The following is a 16067-nucleotide window of genomic DNA, read 5'->3' on the forward strand; positions in this document are numbered from 1 at the left end:
AGACCGGTGCTTCTCCCTCGGTCACGCTTCCAGCGCCTCGGGGCGGCGGGATGGGCGACCGGGTGTCCAAGACACCCGGTCGCCCACCCCGCCGCCCCGAGGCGCTGGAAGCGTGACCCAGGCGTGCGCCCAGGCAGGCGGAGCACTCCACCACCGCCCCGGGGAGGCTGAGGAGCGGCAACCCTCACCCGCCCTCTACTACTTAAGCCCCCTCCTCGGAGCCACCGGGCACCCCTACGAAAAGGGGGGAGAGGCCACGGCGAAGCAACGACCGCTCAGCCTCCTCCCGCCTGGCCTCAGCCGCCCCCGTACTCCTCCCGCCGGCGGCGCGGCGACAGGGCGGAGGGAGCGAAAGGGAGGGGGTGCCGGCCGTGGCGGCGGCTCCGCGGGCTTCTCCTCGCGAGAGCGGGCGAGGTTTCCGGTGTTGTGACTGCGGGGCCGTAAACATGGCGGTGAGTCTCCGCGCCCGCTCGTTGAGGCACCTCCGCATCCGAGGTAAGGGGCCCCCGGGCAGGCCGCGGCGGCAGGCTGTCCCCCCGCCGGCTCTCGCACCACGCCGGTGCCCAGCCGCCCCCTCCGTTCCTTTCCTGCCTTTCTCCTCCTTCGGCTCCTTCCTCTCCGCCAGCCTAACGCGCTTCTCTTCCCTGTCCCCGCAGGTCGGAACGACAGCGGCGAGGAGAACGTCCCCCTCGATCTCAGCCGAGGTACGGGCCGGGGGCCGGCAGGGCGGCGGTCGCCGCCTGCCTCTCGCTGCGCGCCCGCGGCGGAGGGCGGGGGGGGGAAGCTGCCGCCGGCGGCGAGCGGCCTGGTGCTCCGGGGCGGCCGCGGGGCTCGGTGGGCGGGGGGGCGGGGAGGCGAAGAGGGAGCGGGGTGCCGGTACCCGCCGCCGGTGGGCTGCCTGGCGTCCTGTAGTGAGCGGAGCTGCCCGTAGGTGGAAGCCTCTCCTCAGCCCCCGCCAACTGCGGGGCAGCACGGGCACCGGCGGTGCCGTGCTGGTGCGACGGGGCTGGGCTCCCCTGGCCATAGGAGAGGGGAGCCCCAGCGTGTGGGCAGAGGCTCCTCGACCGCTTCTGGGGTTGTTTTCGGACGAGGTGGTTGCTTGTAGACTGGGCTGTTCATAGCGTCCGTCCCGCAGTGGGGCTGCCCGCGCCGCGCCCGTCGGCCTCGCCGCCGGGGCTCCCTCAGGCCGTAGCTCAGCTCGGCAGGTCGGGCCATGTGTCTTTGGGGAGCACCTCGGCAGTGGTGGCTGGTCCTGCCTCCATCCCTTGTCGTATATCCCTGCCTGTCCTAGGCCGGCTGGCCACGGTGCTTGCCCTGAGCCTCTTGCTGTATGACTAGAAGGCACTCATCTCCCGTTGCCTTCTTAAATTGCTCCTAACATCCTCCACTGCTCTCAGATGTATGGAGGGGACAAGAGGAAGGAAGTAACAATAACATCGGCTACACACTAACTAATTTTGTCTCAGACAAATAGGAACTCATTCTCTGCCCAACTGTGTAGTTCATATTGCGTTGCTGAGGGCTAAGGTAAGGGTTAGACTCTCCCAAAGAGCCAAATAAAATGCAGAAGACAGACTGGCCCACTAGAAGCAATGATCTTCCCTGGGGCAGAAGATCTTGGTCTGGGGGAGGGAATAAAGTTGATGCTGGTAGTATAACTGTTCTGCTTCACGAGATCGAGGACTGCTGCTATCCTGAATAGATCCATTTTATGAGGAAGTAGGCAGGGAAATGACAGAATCAATGAGATGAAAGTGGACTGTGAAATGTAAAGGAAGTACAGATATTAGCAGCATCAATAAAGTTTTCAGCTTAGTAGGAGGCTGTATCAACAATTCAGCTGCTAATTCTTTTTCCCCCAGTATGATCTGTGTTTAGTATTTTTTTTTTTATTAAGCAGTTTTACCACGGACTGAAAGTTATCTCTGTGTATACATATCATATTTACAAGTGTATTTTAGTTCCTGTGAAAAGTGCTGAGGTTTTTTCAGTTTAAAGAAACAGGCTCTTAGGTCTCCTCCCACCCTATCTCCAGATGGACGATTGCTTTAGTCCGACACGGTGTCTAAAATTAAAACAAATGAAACTTTCATCAACAAAATGAGAGACAAAGGCCTTAACAGGTCAAACACATGACACAGTTATTACTGTAAGCATTGTTAACTGTTTATGAAATTTACAGAATCAGGATTTTAATGAATGGGTTTCCTAACTTTTTTAGGTTGTGTAGCATGCTGAAGTGTTTTGATGTGGAAGAACAATACACAAAATTTAAATGCTGGAGTGGTGATTTTTAGATGTGGTCTGTTTGAAATCTTACTCAGCATTCGATAGGCAACTATCATTATGATACTGATTTTTGCCATGAGGTGTTTTCAGCCACCTACTGATTCCGTGAGACTTGTAGTAGTAGCAGTATAGCTACTTCACGTGTATCGTATTGTAACAGAGGCTCTCAAGTAAGATGCAAAATAAATTTTTAATACAATGAAAAAAAGATGTTTTGCACTGTGACTGTATGTAGCCCCTGTTTAAAAAAAAAAAAATCATTGTTGTGGTGGTTGCAGTTGAATAAGAAGCTGCTTTAAATTTAGTTGTGAACCCGTTATCAAAAAAGTGAGGGTTTGAGTTTTCGTTAGAGAAACTACAGCTGACTGATCAGTAATCATATAGCTATCCATGGTAGGTATTAACTTCATTTTAAAGAGAAAACAGAAGTAAAAAGTTAAAAAGTCTCAGCAAGACATTAACTAAACTAGATGATAACTTGATTTCCACACTGAACACAATGAATGTTTGTTTTTCCAGCTGTTACAATAGTTATATAAGCCATTAGTTTAAATATTTTAAATTGTTACCCTAATTCTGTACTAATAATACTCTGTTTTGATTCACTGTGAGTCGATCACATAGTTTTCCACAGCGCTCATGTTTTAAGTAACTTTAATGTTTTTTGTTTCCCCAGACAACTGAACTTTGTGTTGATTAATGTGAAATGTCTGATTTGGGCAAAGTAGAGAATCACCATAAACAGTGCCTCAGCGATATGCTTCTAGTTACAGTGGCCTCTTTTTATTACAAACGTGTGAAATTATATTGGTATTGCCTTGTTTTCAACAGGTTCCTATTAGTTATGGCTTGATGAACATGACTTAGCATACAAGTCAGACCTTCACTAGTCCATACCTGTGGACTATATACTAACTATGCTCTTTCCATGCAAGAGGCCAGTGCTGTTATTAAGTATTTCAGAACTAATAATAGATGCGGGGAGGGTGCTAGTCCTGTTTGTGCTGCTTTGGGTCCTACTTGTTCCTGGCTCTTTGTGCAGTAAGGCTCAGGGAGTGCTTTGCTGCTTGTAGAGCTGATCTACCTTTCTGTGTGCTTTTTGTTTGCTCTTTTCTCTGCTGCTATAGTTTGAGGGTTGCCCATGTTTTTCCAGAACACATCATGTTGTTCTCTTACATATTTTTACTATGGTTGGTATAGTAGAGTTTTACTCTTTGGAGCTTCTTGGTGCTCTGCCTTTTTAAAAAATTATATATAATAATGTTTAGAAAGGCATTCTATATGATGGTGCGTTATGTATGTGTGTGTGAACTCTATCTACAAGGTTAGCCTGGTTAAAGATAGTAATGTAAAGTCTGTGGTTGGCTGTTTCTGGGGTTTTTTGGTTGGTGTTTTTTAACTCCTGGGCCACTCACCCCTGGCTGTACCCCATCTTTTAAGAGGATTCTGATAAATCTTCTTTGGGGACAATAATTTTCTTAAGAAAATGAGTTTTCTGAAAGGATGATCAACTCTGGAAAAATTGTCCCCAGCACAAATACTGTTGGGCATAATGTTGGTATAGTATAAAAAAGCTGTGCAGATACAGGTTAGACTTATTGCTTTTGTCTAGTTAAGGTCATATGTTGTGTCTTCTGTTAATTACAAAATTGCAATTAATAATTGGGATTCAGAATACTCAGGTTTTGGCCTTGTGTTATATTACCTGCTCAGAATAGAACAGAAAAGGAAAAGGAGGACAGAGTCGCCACCAGTGCAACTCCCATTGCAGTCATCTGGAAGGAATTAGCAATGGGATGAGGCAGATTGGTTTAATTAGACTACTGAAATCAAGCTTGTAACTTCTTAAGGCCAGAAAGGACAATTGGAGTTATCAACCAGGTTAGTGCATTTGGTAGGAATTCTTGCATTGAGTCCGGTCATGGTTGTATATGTAACCACAATACAAGTATTATATGCTTTTAGCATAATTCATCTTCGTTTCTGACTGTTTTATAGGTATTCTAAGCTGAATTACAGAAGCTTATATACCTCCCAAAGCTCTGGGCACTGTAAAAGGCTTGTGTAATCCACACTTCGTTTGCTGCTAAGCTCTTTGCTCACCTCTGTAACTGAATTGCCTTATCCTGTTGGGTGACCAATACCTCTTCCTTTGTTGGAGTTCCAGCTCTTACCTTTGGGCTGTGAAAGCCTAAGTAGTTTAGAACTTGCCTAGTTGAGAGCTGTGTCTCACAGTGCCTTATCTGTAGTCAGGCTCCTTTAAATGTCCTTCCTTCGAGGGCTCCCCATTTTCTTGGATTCCTGTAGCTCTGAGCCTGCAATGGCTCTTGGGAATTTTTCAGAGCTTGTTCACATACTGAAGCTTTGGAGAGATACAGGGGTGCCAACTGCTGATGGTCGAGTGCTATTCATGTCTGTATGTCTTCATTTCCTCCTTTTTCAGGGTAGCAGTCTTCGCTTTCTGATACTGTACTCTTTAATTAGCTGAAATGTACCTATCTCCAACATCAGTACTTTCATTTATTATTCATAAACATGTATTATGAGATACTGCTTTGATTTAGCAGCTTTTCTTGTACAGCCAATTCGATTTTGTAAATGTTGAGTCTTCTAGCTACAACACGAGACAGATACGAATAAAGTAGCTGAGAAAACTGGCTTTTTTTCTCTCAGAATGAGTTTCACAAAATTGGCTAGTGTTATCTGCAAAAATGCCCTTTTCCTTTTTTGCCTCCATTGTCCATCATTTCATTCTATCATGTAGGTAAAAATAAAAGATAACAGAAGTTCCATTTAACTTCACAAGTTCTGAACTGTATTACTTTTCTTACCATGCTTGCATCACTTTAAACCCTGTTGTATTTGATGCCATGTGCTCACATGGCAAATCGTAATGCATTGCACGCAGGGCAAACATCTCAGGATGCTATTTGCAGTTTACAGCCCACAAAAATGTCGGGCATTTTTAAGGGTTATTTGCGGGATAGTCAAAGAAGGCTGGATGAATTTTGTTTCCAAATTCAGCTTGAGATTTGATGACCACACCATTTCCAGCTTCCTTCATCAGTATGGAAGCAGCAGGGAGGGACGCTGCGCACCTGTCTGATACTGAGAGCTCAAGTAGTGGGGGAGGGAAAAAAAAACAACCCTTTTGGAGTGCTTGCAGCAAGGCAGTAGGGAACCAGTGCAGAGATGGTAGCTGGTGTATACTTTCTTGATGGCTCAAAGGCAGTTCTTCCACACTAATGGGAAGACTGTTGCGGAAAGCCTTTAAGTTCTTGCATACTCTTGCTATACATGATCTGGCTTGAAAATACAGAGAAGCGGGGCTCTACCGCACCGTAGAAACAGTATTTTAAAAATACCCAAATAAACAAAACGTGTGGGCACCTTTCACCTTCGCTTTGCAGTATGCCATCATTGTGATGGGTAACTGTAGCAGGATGCTTGTGTTAGAGCAGATCACACAGTGATCGCTGTTTTTTTTGCTCCCTTGTTTGTCAATCTGTAACAAGAGCCGTAATAGGAGCAAGAAGGTAATTGGCAACATTTTTTCATTTCTGCTCAGATATAAAGTGTCAACTTGAAAAACAGCTGGAGAGAGATCTTGATTGTCTTGCTGTCTGAGAAATTTTCTACTATTCTTGTATATTGGAGGCTTTTTATATAGGGAGGCCAAAGGGGAAGTGATCAATGATGGTGGCCTGCTAATGTTTTGGGCAACATGTAACCTTTTGATAAGTTTTAAAAGTAAGAGAGTTAGAGGTGCTGAGTATATGCATTCCAAAATTAAGGCATATACTTAGCTTTCCTGTCTGCACTTCTGCTTTAGTTGACCATTGTTTTGGAACTGTATAGTGCACTGGCCTGGTTAGATTAATAACACTTGTGTACCTTTGGCTTCGCTTCCTAAGGTATTACTGCTTTTACAGTCTTAAGGCTTCTCAGAACTACTAAAATGGTGTGTGCTTACAATATTTTCACTTTTTATTTCTTGAAAACAGGAACAACATTTTTAATGAAGGAAAAATCTTAACAAAAGGCAAGTTTAAAACCTTATGACTTGCTTACCTAGCGCTAAGGTATCTGTAGGAGCTGGGCACTACCGTGTCTCTTAAGATCTGCCTTCGTATCTGTCTTTAAAGTTTTTGTGTACAGCATCTCTAAATTTGTTCTTGTGGGTGGATTCTTTATGTGTTTGCTGCTGTGGTTCAGATTGGTCAACAAATGTCAGCACTTTTCTTCTGAAGGGCAGAGAATAAAATGACTGCTCTAATATCTTGTGGTTTCTATTTATATTTGACAAAAGAGATTGTTCTGTGGTTTGAATTGGTATAAATAGCTTCTTAGGTGTTTAAGCAATGATGTGTTTCCACAACATTATAGTATTCTGCTTTTTTCGCCCCCTGTCATTTGAATCTTAAACTGTTGGAGTACCAAAATCTCTAGTTTCTGCCACCTTCTTGACATGAATGTTTTAGTCTGTCATAAATGTTCTTCAGGTGTTTTTCTTCCCTCCCCTACACCCTACCCCCCTTTGAGATTAATGCAATGCTTAGTTTCAGGATTTTTTTTTGTCAGAGCCTATCCAGTGTAGATGCTGTGTAAAGAAACACACCCCTCATCATAATTACAGTAAATAAGGAAGCTGTCAACGATAGCCTTCCCAGAAAGAAATACATCACTTATTTGCCCAATCTCATGACCTTCATGCATACTTTACCAATTACCTAGCAATTTCAGAAGTTCTCCCCTAATAACATAGAAGAGATGCTCAATATCAGGTAGAGTTTTTCCTCTTTAAAGTGGGAAGAGGTGAAATAGTTATAGTGGAAAAACTGCTGTGTTCCAACTGTTTATATCCATACAAACCCAAACACTGCAGAGAAGAACAATGTTCCAGAGGGTTACAGGATGGCTTGAGAATTCATGTTAAAATGATGGCTGACTAGTTCGGGGGAATGTACTGAAAAATCAGATAAGCTTTTTATCTTTCATACTAATTGAGACTCCTGCCTGAGATTTTTTTTTTAAATAATAAATGACATGAGTCATCTACCTTAAAACCAGCTAACTTCTTACAACTAAGACATAAGCATGTGACTTGAGGCTTTGATAACTACACAAAAGATTAGATAAAATAAGGGGTTTGCTTTTCATTGGAAGCGTTTTTAACTGCATGCTGGTGGGCAGATGCTTATACCATAGTGCAGGTGAATTTGCACACTGAGCAGCACTCCTGTGATGAGTTCCGATACAGAAGGGAAGGTGCTATAACACTACTACACAAATGCTGGCTGATATTTGACAAATTGTTTTAACTGGAGCACTTGTAACTTTCACTCTCTCAATAAAATGTATTTTGCTTTATTCTAGTTTAAAAATCTGTAGTATTAGTATATTCGTGTATACTACGGAAATGATTTTTTTTCATTTGCCAACCATCTGTTGTGGTGATGGAAAATTTGGGTAGAACGCATCAGGAAAAAAGTAGGAGTTAGCAAAGCTTCAGAGCATGATTAGTGAAGAGTATATTCACCAAATCCTTGCCTCTGGTGAAGAGGAGGAACACTGGTAAAGATGCGTAAGTGAGAAAGTGAGAAAATGGAGTAAAAAAACCAACACAAAACCCAATTAAAAAAGCCCAACCCCAAAGAACAAAAACCCCTACTTAAAGTTGTATTTTCTTAGTTACATGACTGAATTTACTGTTAGCACATACCTGAAAGCTCTGTAGGACTCATGTTCTTATGTTTCTGTTATATTCATCAGAGTGTAGCAAGCTGCATCTCAACAGTGGCCTGCATAGGTTTGGGTAACTAAATATTACGAGGAAGTCTCTTCTCCCAAATTCTACCTGAACAGCAATATCCTTGGAATCAACATTGTTCATTAATACATTAGTCTGAGTGATAGAGCCTTTATGAAAGTTTTCTTACGAGGGGAGATTTTTGTTTCTAAATTTACTGGTTTTGTTCTTCACTGTCTAGACTTCTCTAAGGTCATTTTAGTCCAAGTGCTACTTATTGCTACAGTTTTGGCTACATCTGACCATTTATTCAGGTAGCTGCTCCTGGGATATTTCAGAAAGCTACTTTTATTTATTTATTTTGTAGAAATTAAATACACTTAATTGTCTGAGATGTAAAATGAAAAGCACAAAGATTTTTAATTCCCTTTCAGTTGGAGGAATGGGTAGTTAACAAAATTTCATGCTGTTGATCAGTGATACTTTGAGTAACCTTGTCAGTCTAAGACCAAAAAGATGGCAAACTGGTAAAGATGAACTAGGACAGTTACCCGTATTTGAAATGGCTACTGTCAGTTAGCACTTGTTTGGTTAAAATGAAAGAGATACATCTCTGTACCCCATTTGCATAAACTTTATTCGTTGTGAAATGAACTACAGCTGTTGATTTAAGACTACAGAATGATTAGTAGGAGATACTTGTGCATAGAGGTAAGGTATTTAAAGCAAAACAAAATGGCCTTGATTTATGGAAAAATATAATTATAAAAGTAACAAAGAATAATTTCGTTAATCTCTTCATGTAAATGTGTATGGTGAACAATACAGGGATTTTGTTTGGTTTTTTCAGCTGCATAGAAGATTGGTTTCCTGCTTGAAGTGTACACAGACTATAAATAAAAACATATATATTTTAAAAAATAATTACTTCATAAAAATAGAAGACTATCAAGAACAGCTGTTGCCTGAAAATTACTGATTTAAAAAAAAACTGATTAAATCTGTAAGTAATCTTTTTCCTTTACCTTCTGAGCATCAGTGAAGTCAGAATTCAGCTTTAGCAACCTCGTATTTAGAGAATTTAGAATGTGTTCATGTCCTTCTTTATGCAAACCATATGTGATTCTCATGGGTAGACTTACTGGCTTTTTTTTCATTAAATACAAGAAAAGAAATGGAAAAAATTTTGCTGTTTCCATAAATGTGGTGTTTCCAGCTCAGTTTTTTAGGTTAGCCTGTTACTTCAGTGGGATAGATTTTTCTAAGTTGAAATTCACCAATGAATTAGGTGTCTTCTGTGTTTAAAGAATTTTACTTAGATCTTAGTGTGAAATTTATAAACATGACGATTCCTGTCCCTTCTCTGAAAATGGCCTTTTCAGGAGAAAGAGTAAAAGTCTTGAACAGTCACAGCTACAGATGGGTGAGACCTGTCCTGTCCCTAGTAGAAGGGACTGGAGTTCCTAAGCATCATCAGTCTGTGCGCTATTTTGAAATCTTCTGGTTATAGCATTTTAAGGGGGCTAGTTATCACATGGCACATTTGCCACAGCTTAAAGGTTTCCTGTTGCAGTTAGTGTTGTTTGTGAATTATTTATAGTTTCTAGTTGTGTACCTTTATTAATGTTTGAATTTGAGGATGTTATTACTTTGCTCTTTCCATGTCTTGCCAAATAGCCCTTCATGTCTTCATCAGCAAACCGAGTGATCTTACATCTGCTAAGTTGCTAGGCTTTTTCTTCTTAGATGACACCCTATGTAACAGGGTATTTCTGGGGACAGCAGCTACCTCCTGACAGCTTGGAGTTTATCAGTAAGGGCCATTTAACTGGACAACATTTACATTTTTGGGTTCTTGAACAAATTAAAATGATGCAGAGAAGAATCAGAATATTAATTCGGAAAATATTCTTAGATATGCTCATATTTCTCCCTTTCACAAATTTTCTTCTAATGTCAGTGAGATTATTATTAACTTGCTTGTCAGTTCGATAATATTGAGAGAAATACGTGATCAGAATTCTTTAGAGTAATTTTGGAAGGAGATTTGCCCCATACGCTCACTAAACAGTAGTTGCATGATGTGAAGCAGTCACAGTATATGTTTTGCTAAAGCAACTAAAAATTGTGACTGTCCTGAATTTTCTGTTCCTAGAATTGGTGGCAGAAAAGAAGAAAATGGGTTGGAGTAATTGAAGATAATTTTCTAAACCATTACAATAAACTCATATTCACCATTCAAATTCATAGTTGATGTTCAGGAAAGTAGTAATTTCATTTGTATACCAACATAACCAATGTTGTGAATCTGGGAAAGGCTTATCCTCCAGCCTTTTATTGGCTTTTGAGCATAAGAACAGCTGTACTGAGTCATTCCACCCTTGTGTCCTGTCTTTGACAGTAGCTGATGCAGAGGAGAGGGTAGAACAACAGGGCAAACAAATGCGTAGTCGCGCCACTGTGGAGCGTTCCCCAGCCTCCAGCATTTTGTGCCTCTGTTTGTTCTTTTTGTTTTCTTTTTTCTTTCACTTTTTCTTTTAAACATCTAAACTTTTGAAAGTTTTAGAGCAAGTTCTTGTAGACTTTAACTGTGTATTCTGGAATAATTTATGTTTCACTATGAAGTGGTAATGAGAGAAATTTTGTTAAGAAACTATAGTCTCAGCTTGGATTTAGTCATCATAGTGTGCAGTAGTTGTGTATCTAATATTGTAGAAAGATGGCATTATGTTTTTCATGGTGGGGGGATAAGTATATAATAGACAAAGACTGTATATACCAAGAATGATTGCCAAGATTCTTGGCATTAACATCATGTCTTCCTGAGAGTTCAGGACCTAACTGTAAATTCAAATGGAAGACTAAATCGAATGTTTGTTCTCTATGAATAGACATGTTATTTAAAGAGCAACAATTTTCTGAACCTACTTTGGTACCTTATATAGTCCTAACTTTAATATTATTTTTCATAATTGGTCTTTGAGGAAACTCATGCAGGACAGTAGTTTGTGTACTGCTATAAAGCATTTAAAGACTAGTTTTCAAAAGTTGTTATGTAATTAATTTTCAAATCAGCATTGTAGCTATCCTTTGGAATGGTCTTTCAGCTTTCTTTTTCTGTGTTCAAAGTTTAAAGGTGTTTTAAGTTTGTCTCCAGCAATCCAAAATAATTTATGTGGCCATTCTTCAGGTTTGTACTGTGCTGCTGTTTTAGTACTACTACTGTAGCTTTAGATGCTAGAAAAGCGTTTAACGTTTCAACTAGTAAACTTGTTTTTCAGAAGTTTTAGCAGTAAAGCAATGCTGTCTACAAATTTGGCATACAAGATCACACACTGGGAATAATTAATGTAATTCTAAGGGTGAGGATGTAAGGATGGCTTTTCTACACATACAATCTCAATGTCTTGGTTAGAAATAATATTATAAGAGTAGTTTAGAAAGTGGTCCGTTCTTGAACTGCTCTCACTGCTTCAAGCTGACTACAACACCAGAATGTGTATTTACTGCCACCTTTATCCGTACTTAGGAATATTTAAAAAAATATCCTTTAATTTGCAATATTTTATGCACATCTGCAAAAGAGAAATCTATACAGCCACAGTAGGCATTTAAACTTTGATTTCCTGTTTACTTAAGGACGGATGTATGTGGAAGTCTAGATGTACAGAGCTAAATATGAAGGATTAGACTCTTAAGTGTAATCCTGATACAAGACTTTCTTCTTATCTGAGGTTCTAGTGATTCCTGGATCCTACCTTGGATATGCTGTCTTCTGCACTGCTTTCTAGTTAGTAGACTTTTTTGTAAATGTGAAGGTTGATTTCTACCTGATAGATGTAGGAAGAAGAATAGGTTTTTTACTTTCTTTGGCTGCTGTGAAAGAGAGGAGGTGTGGTTTTTTCCATATTACTGAGCCACTTTCATCTATTCATAGCTTTCGTAAGCAGCAAGAGTGAAAATAATCTGAGTTCTTAGCTTTTATTTTCTTTCTGTTTTCATGAACATAAGTTACTGGAACGTCTCTGTTGTATTCAACATGAAGTGCTTTATGTATGGTTCACCTATGGAAGCTATAGGAATCAAACTAAACAAATCTCTAGGTACATTCTGCAGAAATCACTGGTTTTGGTCACCTGTACTTTTCAAGGGGATGCTCTCAATTGTTAAGATTTGTTATACATTGTGGGGTTTTAATCTAAAATTTATGAGAATTATTTGGCAAACCTTATACATCATACTATACCAGTGCAAAATACTTTGCACCTTACTGATTCAAGTGTGATAATAGAATTTCAACAGTGATCATAGAGGATGTCTATCTGGCTTAGTATTCAGTACATTTTTCAACATAATAGTAACTACCTAAACTTGATACTACAAACAAACAATTATTTCTATGTTTTTACCTTACAAATTGAGGCATACCTTCAGTCTAAACATATATTACTGTGGTTTTGAAAATCATAGGCTGATTGTAAAGTGTTCATGTGCTAATTTTTTTGAATCTGGTGAAGTGTAGTTGATGTGTCAATATAAATAATTAAGGAGTGGTCTCTGTGTCATGCAGTTTGCTTTTTTAATGTAGCTTTCTCTTCTTCCATTGTTCTCAGAACCTGATTGTTTTTCTTCTGTGCAGTTTCCACATTTTGAATTAGATGTAAATTAAGAATACCTCATGTTATGAGAGATTACATAATTGTCCTGATTTTTTTTTTTTTCCAGCAAGTTGATAATGGCAGGGTATGGCTTCTCATTGGTGGTTCATTTCATTATTAAAAGTGTTGATAAAAAGTATTTTAGCAGACTGATTACCTGTCATCTAGCTTTACATAGACACCTTTAAGTACTGATTTCTAATGTTTCATTGCTTTTAATAACTGATGACTCTTTCAGTGGAAATGGAGAACAGTGCATTAATGTTTCTAGTTGGTGTGTGTTTCACTCAACTTCCTTTGTTTTGCCAGCATGTAGTTTAACAAGCCACTGCGAGCAGCTTTGCAATATACAGTTGCATAGCACTTAGACTTTAAAAATCTCTAATAATTGTAGAGTTGTATAGTAAGTTCACCAGGATCATCCATTTATATTGTAATTCTTTCCTTCAGTAAGAAGAAGATACCTCTTGTGTTCTTAGTCAATGATGAAATGCTTAACTGTAGCGAAGTGCAACTTCCTTCTTTAAGAGAAGTCTTTAGGTGTATTTAGTCTCTTATTTCACTTTTTGGCACTGGTTCTGGTAGGTGTGATAGCAGCTGCTAGTGCAGCCTCTCACTTGGGAGTTTACTTACTGTATGTACATTGGTTACTGTGTACAGCTGCTGTCCTAGCATTTACCAAGTGCTACCAGCACAAGTGATGCATATGAAGTACACACTCCTCAGTTTAAGTCATTATGCCTAACTTCAGAATGACTGAATTATTTGTGTGCTAAAGCCTACCATTCTTTTTGTTTGCTTTTTATTCACGTGCATAACAGAATAGCAAACTGGCATGCTGCTAGCATGCTGAATGTGGTCAAACAATGCTGCTAAATCCATCAGGGGAAAGGAGTCGTCACTTGTGCTAATATAGCTATTGCTGGTCCTGTTTCATCCCTGCAATAGATGGAGCACTAGCTGTTTTGTGTAGCTGGAGCTCTGCGATGTTCTTTCTCTCTGGAGAATGGGATCTGTCAGAATGCATCATGATTCTCACTGGGGAAAAACAATGTCCCAGTCCTGAAGGGGTGATAAAATGAGTCAAGCCCTAAAAGGTCATGAGAGTTTAAAAGCCAACAACACAACTTTGAAGATTTTTTTAATATACATGCATCTATGAATTACTTTAAGGCATAGAGAATCACTGAATTCTTGAGGCTAGGATTTTAAAAACGCAAATTTCACTCTCTGCTAAAGATTATCATTATATGTGCTAGGTGTTATTCAGTGCAAATAGTTGCAGGTGAGAAACTGTGTTTGGTGTAACAGAAGTATACAGAACAAAGATATCTGCTGCTTCAAAGTGCTTACTGTCCAAAAAAAGAAGACAGATACACAGAAAATGAGACTGTAATGATCAGCAAGCTAAGCTGTTGTTGCAGAAGACAAGTGAGCTGGCTTGAAATTTTTGTATATATCAACAAGTTTTTAGATGATATTTGAGGCAGAGTGGCTTTGTGTATGTTAATCGGGACAGTTTGCCAAGTGTAAAAGTGCAGGTGAAAAAAAAAAAAAGAGATAGTCTGACTTCTTTCTAATGTGTCCCTTCTGGAAAGGGTACATCCTGCTTCTACCACTGTACCTGTGAATGGCTCAGTGGCACAGCCACTTCTGCCTGGATTTTTGTAAGACTTTAGCATTCAGTTTGACTGGGTAACCCAGCAGAAAACTAACATAGCCAAAAGAATGAAAAGTATTCTGCTGAGTTAGTTAGCAGAATTATTTTAATATGAAGTTGATGGTTGCCAGAGCAGTGTAAAAGATAGTGTATCATATAGTGGGACAGGGTAGAGGGAAGGAAAGTAAGGGAAGAGATTGTGCATCATTTGGCAGAAGAAAGCTGTAAGATCAGCTCAGTCATTTTGCACAACTCCACCATCAGAAGCACCATGGGAAAGAATGTGAAGGTATTTTGTTGTTGCTATGGGCCAGCTCAAGATAATAGAATCATTTAGGTTGGAAAAGACCCTTAATATCATCGAGTCCAACCGTAAACCTAACACTTCCAAGTCCACCACTAAATCATGTCCCTAAGCACCACGTCTACAAACACCTCCAGGGATGGTGACTCAACCACTTCCCTAGGCAGCCTGTTCCAGTGCTTGACAACCCTTTCGGTGAAGAAATTTTTCCTAATATGAGTCAGCATCTCAGTAATAACATGAGGTAACTCAGGAAAGAATAGACTTTTGAGGGGTCTTGAAATTATAACAAGTAGCTTCTCTTCTTTGTCTTTTTTTTCGGATAGAAAAGCAAGAACTTCTGAAGAGCTAAAGAGTAAGGGTTAATCAGAGCTAAGAAATCTCTGCAGCAGTGGTCTGAACTGGGGTCCTTAAAAAAAAACAAAACCAAAAACCAACAACAAAAACCAACAACAAAAAAACCACCAAAAACCAAAAGTCCTTGTCAACGCCAACATGAGCTGTTAAGCTTGACAACGAAATGTTAAGGCCATGATACTTCTTGTTTTGGGAGGTCAGTCTCTGATTTTTGTGTCATGTTTTTTCCACTTCTGCATTATTCTGTGTTCTTCAGTGCTGTTGAATGAGACTTTGACAGGAAGATATGCCGTGCTGGATCTGATCTTTGATTATGGGAAAGCCCCATGGGTTAGTTGGTAGAATCCAGAATGTATTTAGTGTATTTTCAAGCCCATTTTAATGTAAAGGACAGACTAGCAAGAGACTACATCCATTTGTGAAGTCACATTATTTTCTTTAAATTCTCTTACATCTGCCACATGTGAAGTTCTGTTAGGCCTGCCTACCTTCCCTATTGGCTTTATTTTTAATAAAAATTAGTCACACTTGAGTAACTAAGTAAATTTTCTACTTCTTTGTAATATATGATGCATTTCCAGAAGAGGAAAAACAGGATAGCCAGTCTTTCCTTGAAGTTAATATGTCACAATTCTTTTGTTAACTTTTTTGGGAGAGGTTTTTTTTGCAAGAAGGTTCTTCTGAAGTTTGAAACGAGACTTGAACTGACAAGGCTTGACCGAAAAGGCTTCTGTAATCACAGTTCTTTCTGAGATAGTATGCTATTAGAGGGTATTTATTTCTTTACTATCTTGATTTTTTTTTTTTAAAGCAGTAGTGTTGTTGATATAATTGAAGTGTGAGCCAGCTAACTTGCTGTATTCGTATTATTCATTCGATAGTGGAAATGTCTGTCATGTTTTCAATTTTCTCATGGTGTTGTAGATCTTATACTGGACTCTGCACTTTGCTTCAAATTACTTAGCTGCTAGTGAAGCTTCTGGGAAATACCTGGCTGCTCTGCTAAGCACTGCTTTCCTCAAACTTTTCTCTCTCTCTAGAAATGAGAGT

General features: G+C 39.9%; 1 protein-coding gene across 1 annotated transcript in view; it reads left to right on the plus strand.

The window, feature by feature from the left end:
• Window positions 1-471: 471 nt before the first annotated feature.
• Window positions 472-16067, plus strand: part of RICTOR (RPTOR independent companion of MTOR complex 2) — a 91018-nt gene continuing 75422 nt past the window's right edge. Inside the window, exons 1-2 of the mRNA XM_050912536.1 lie at window positions 472-495; window positions 657-704. The gene's annotated coding sequence lies outside the window, so the exon portion shown is untranslated. The remainder of the gene's footprint in view (window positions 496-656; window positions 705-16067) is intronic.

The sequence above is a fragment of the Gymnogyps californianus genome, chromosome Z (assembly GCF_018139145.2).
Source record: "Gymnogyps californianus isolate 813 chromosome Z, ASM1813914v2, whole genome shotgun sequence".
Taxonomy (NCBI): Eukaryota; Metazoa; Chordata; class Aves; order Accipitriformes; family Cathartidae; genus Gymnogyps; species Gymnogyps californianus.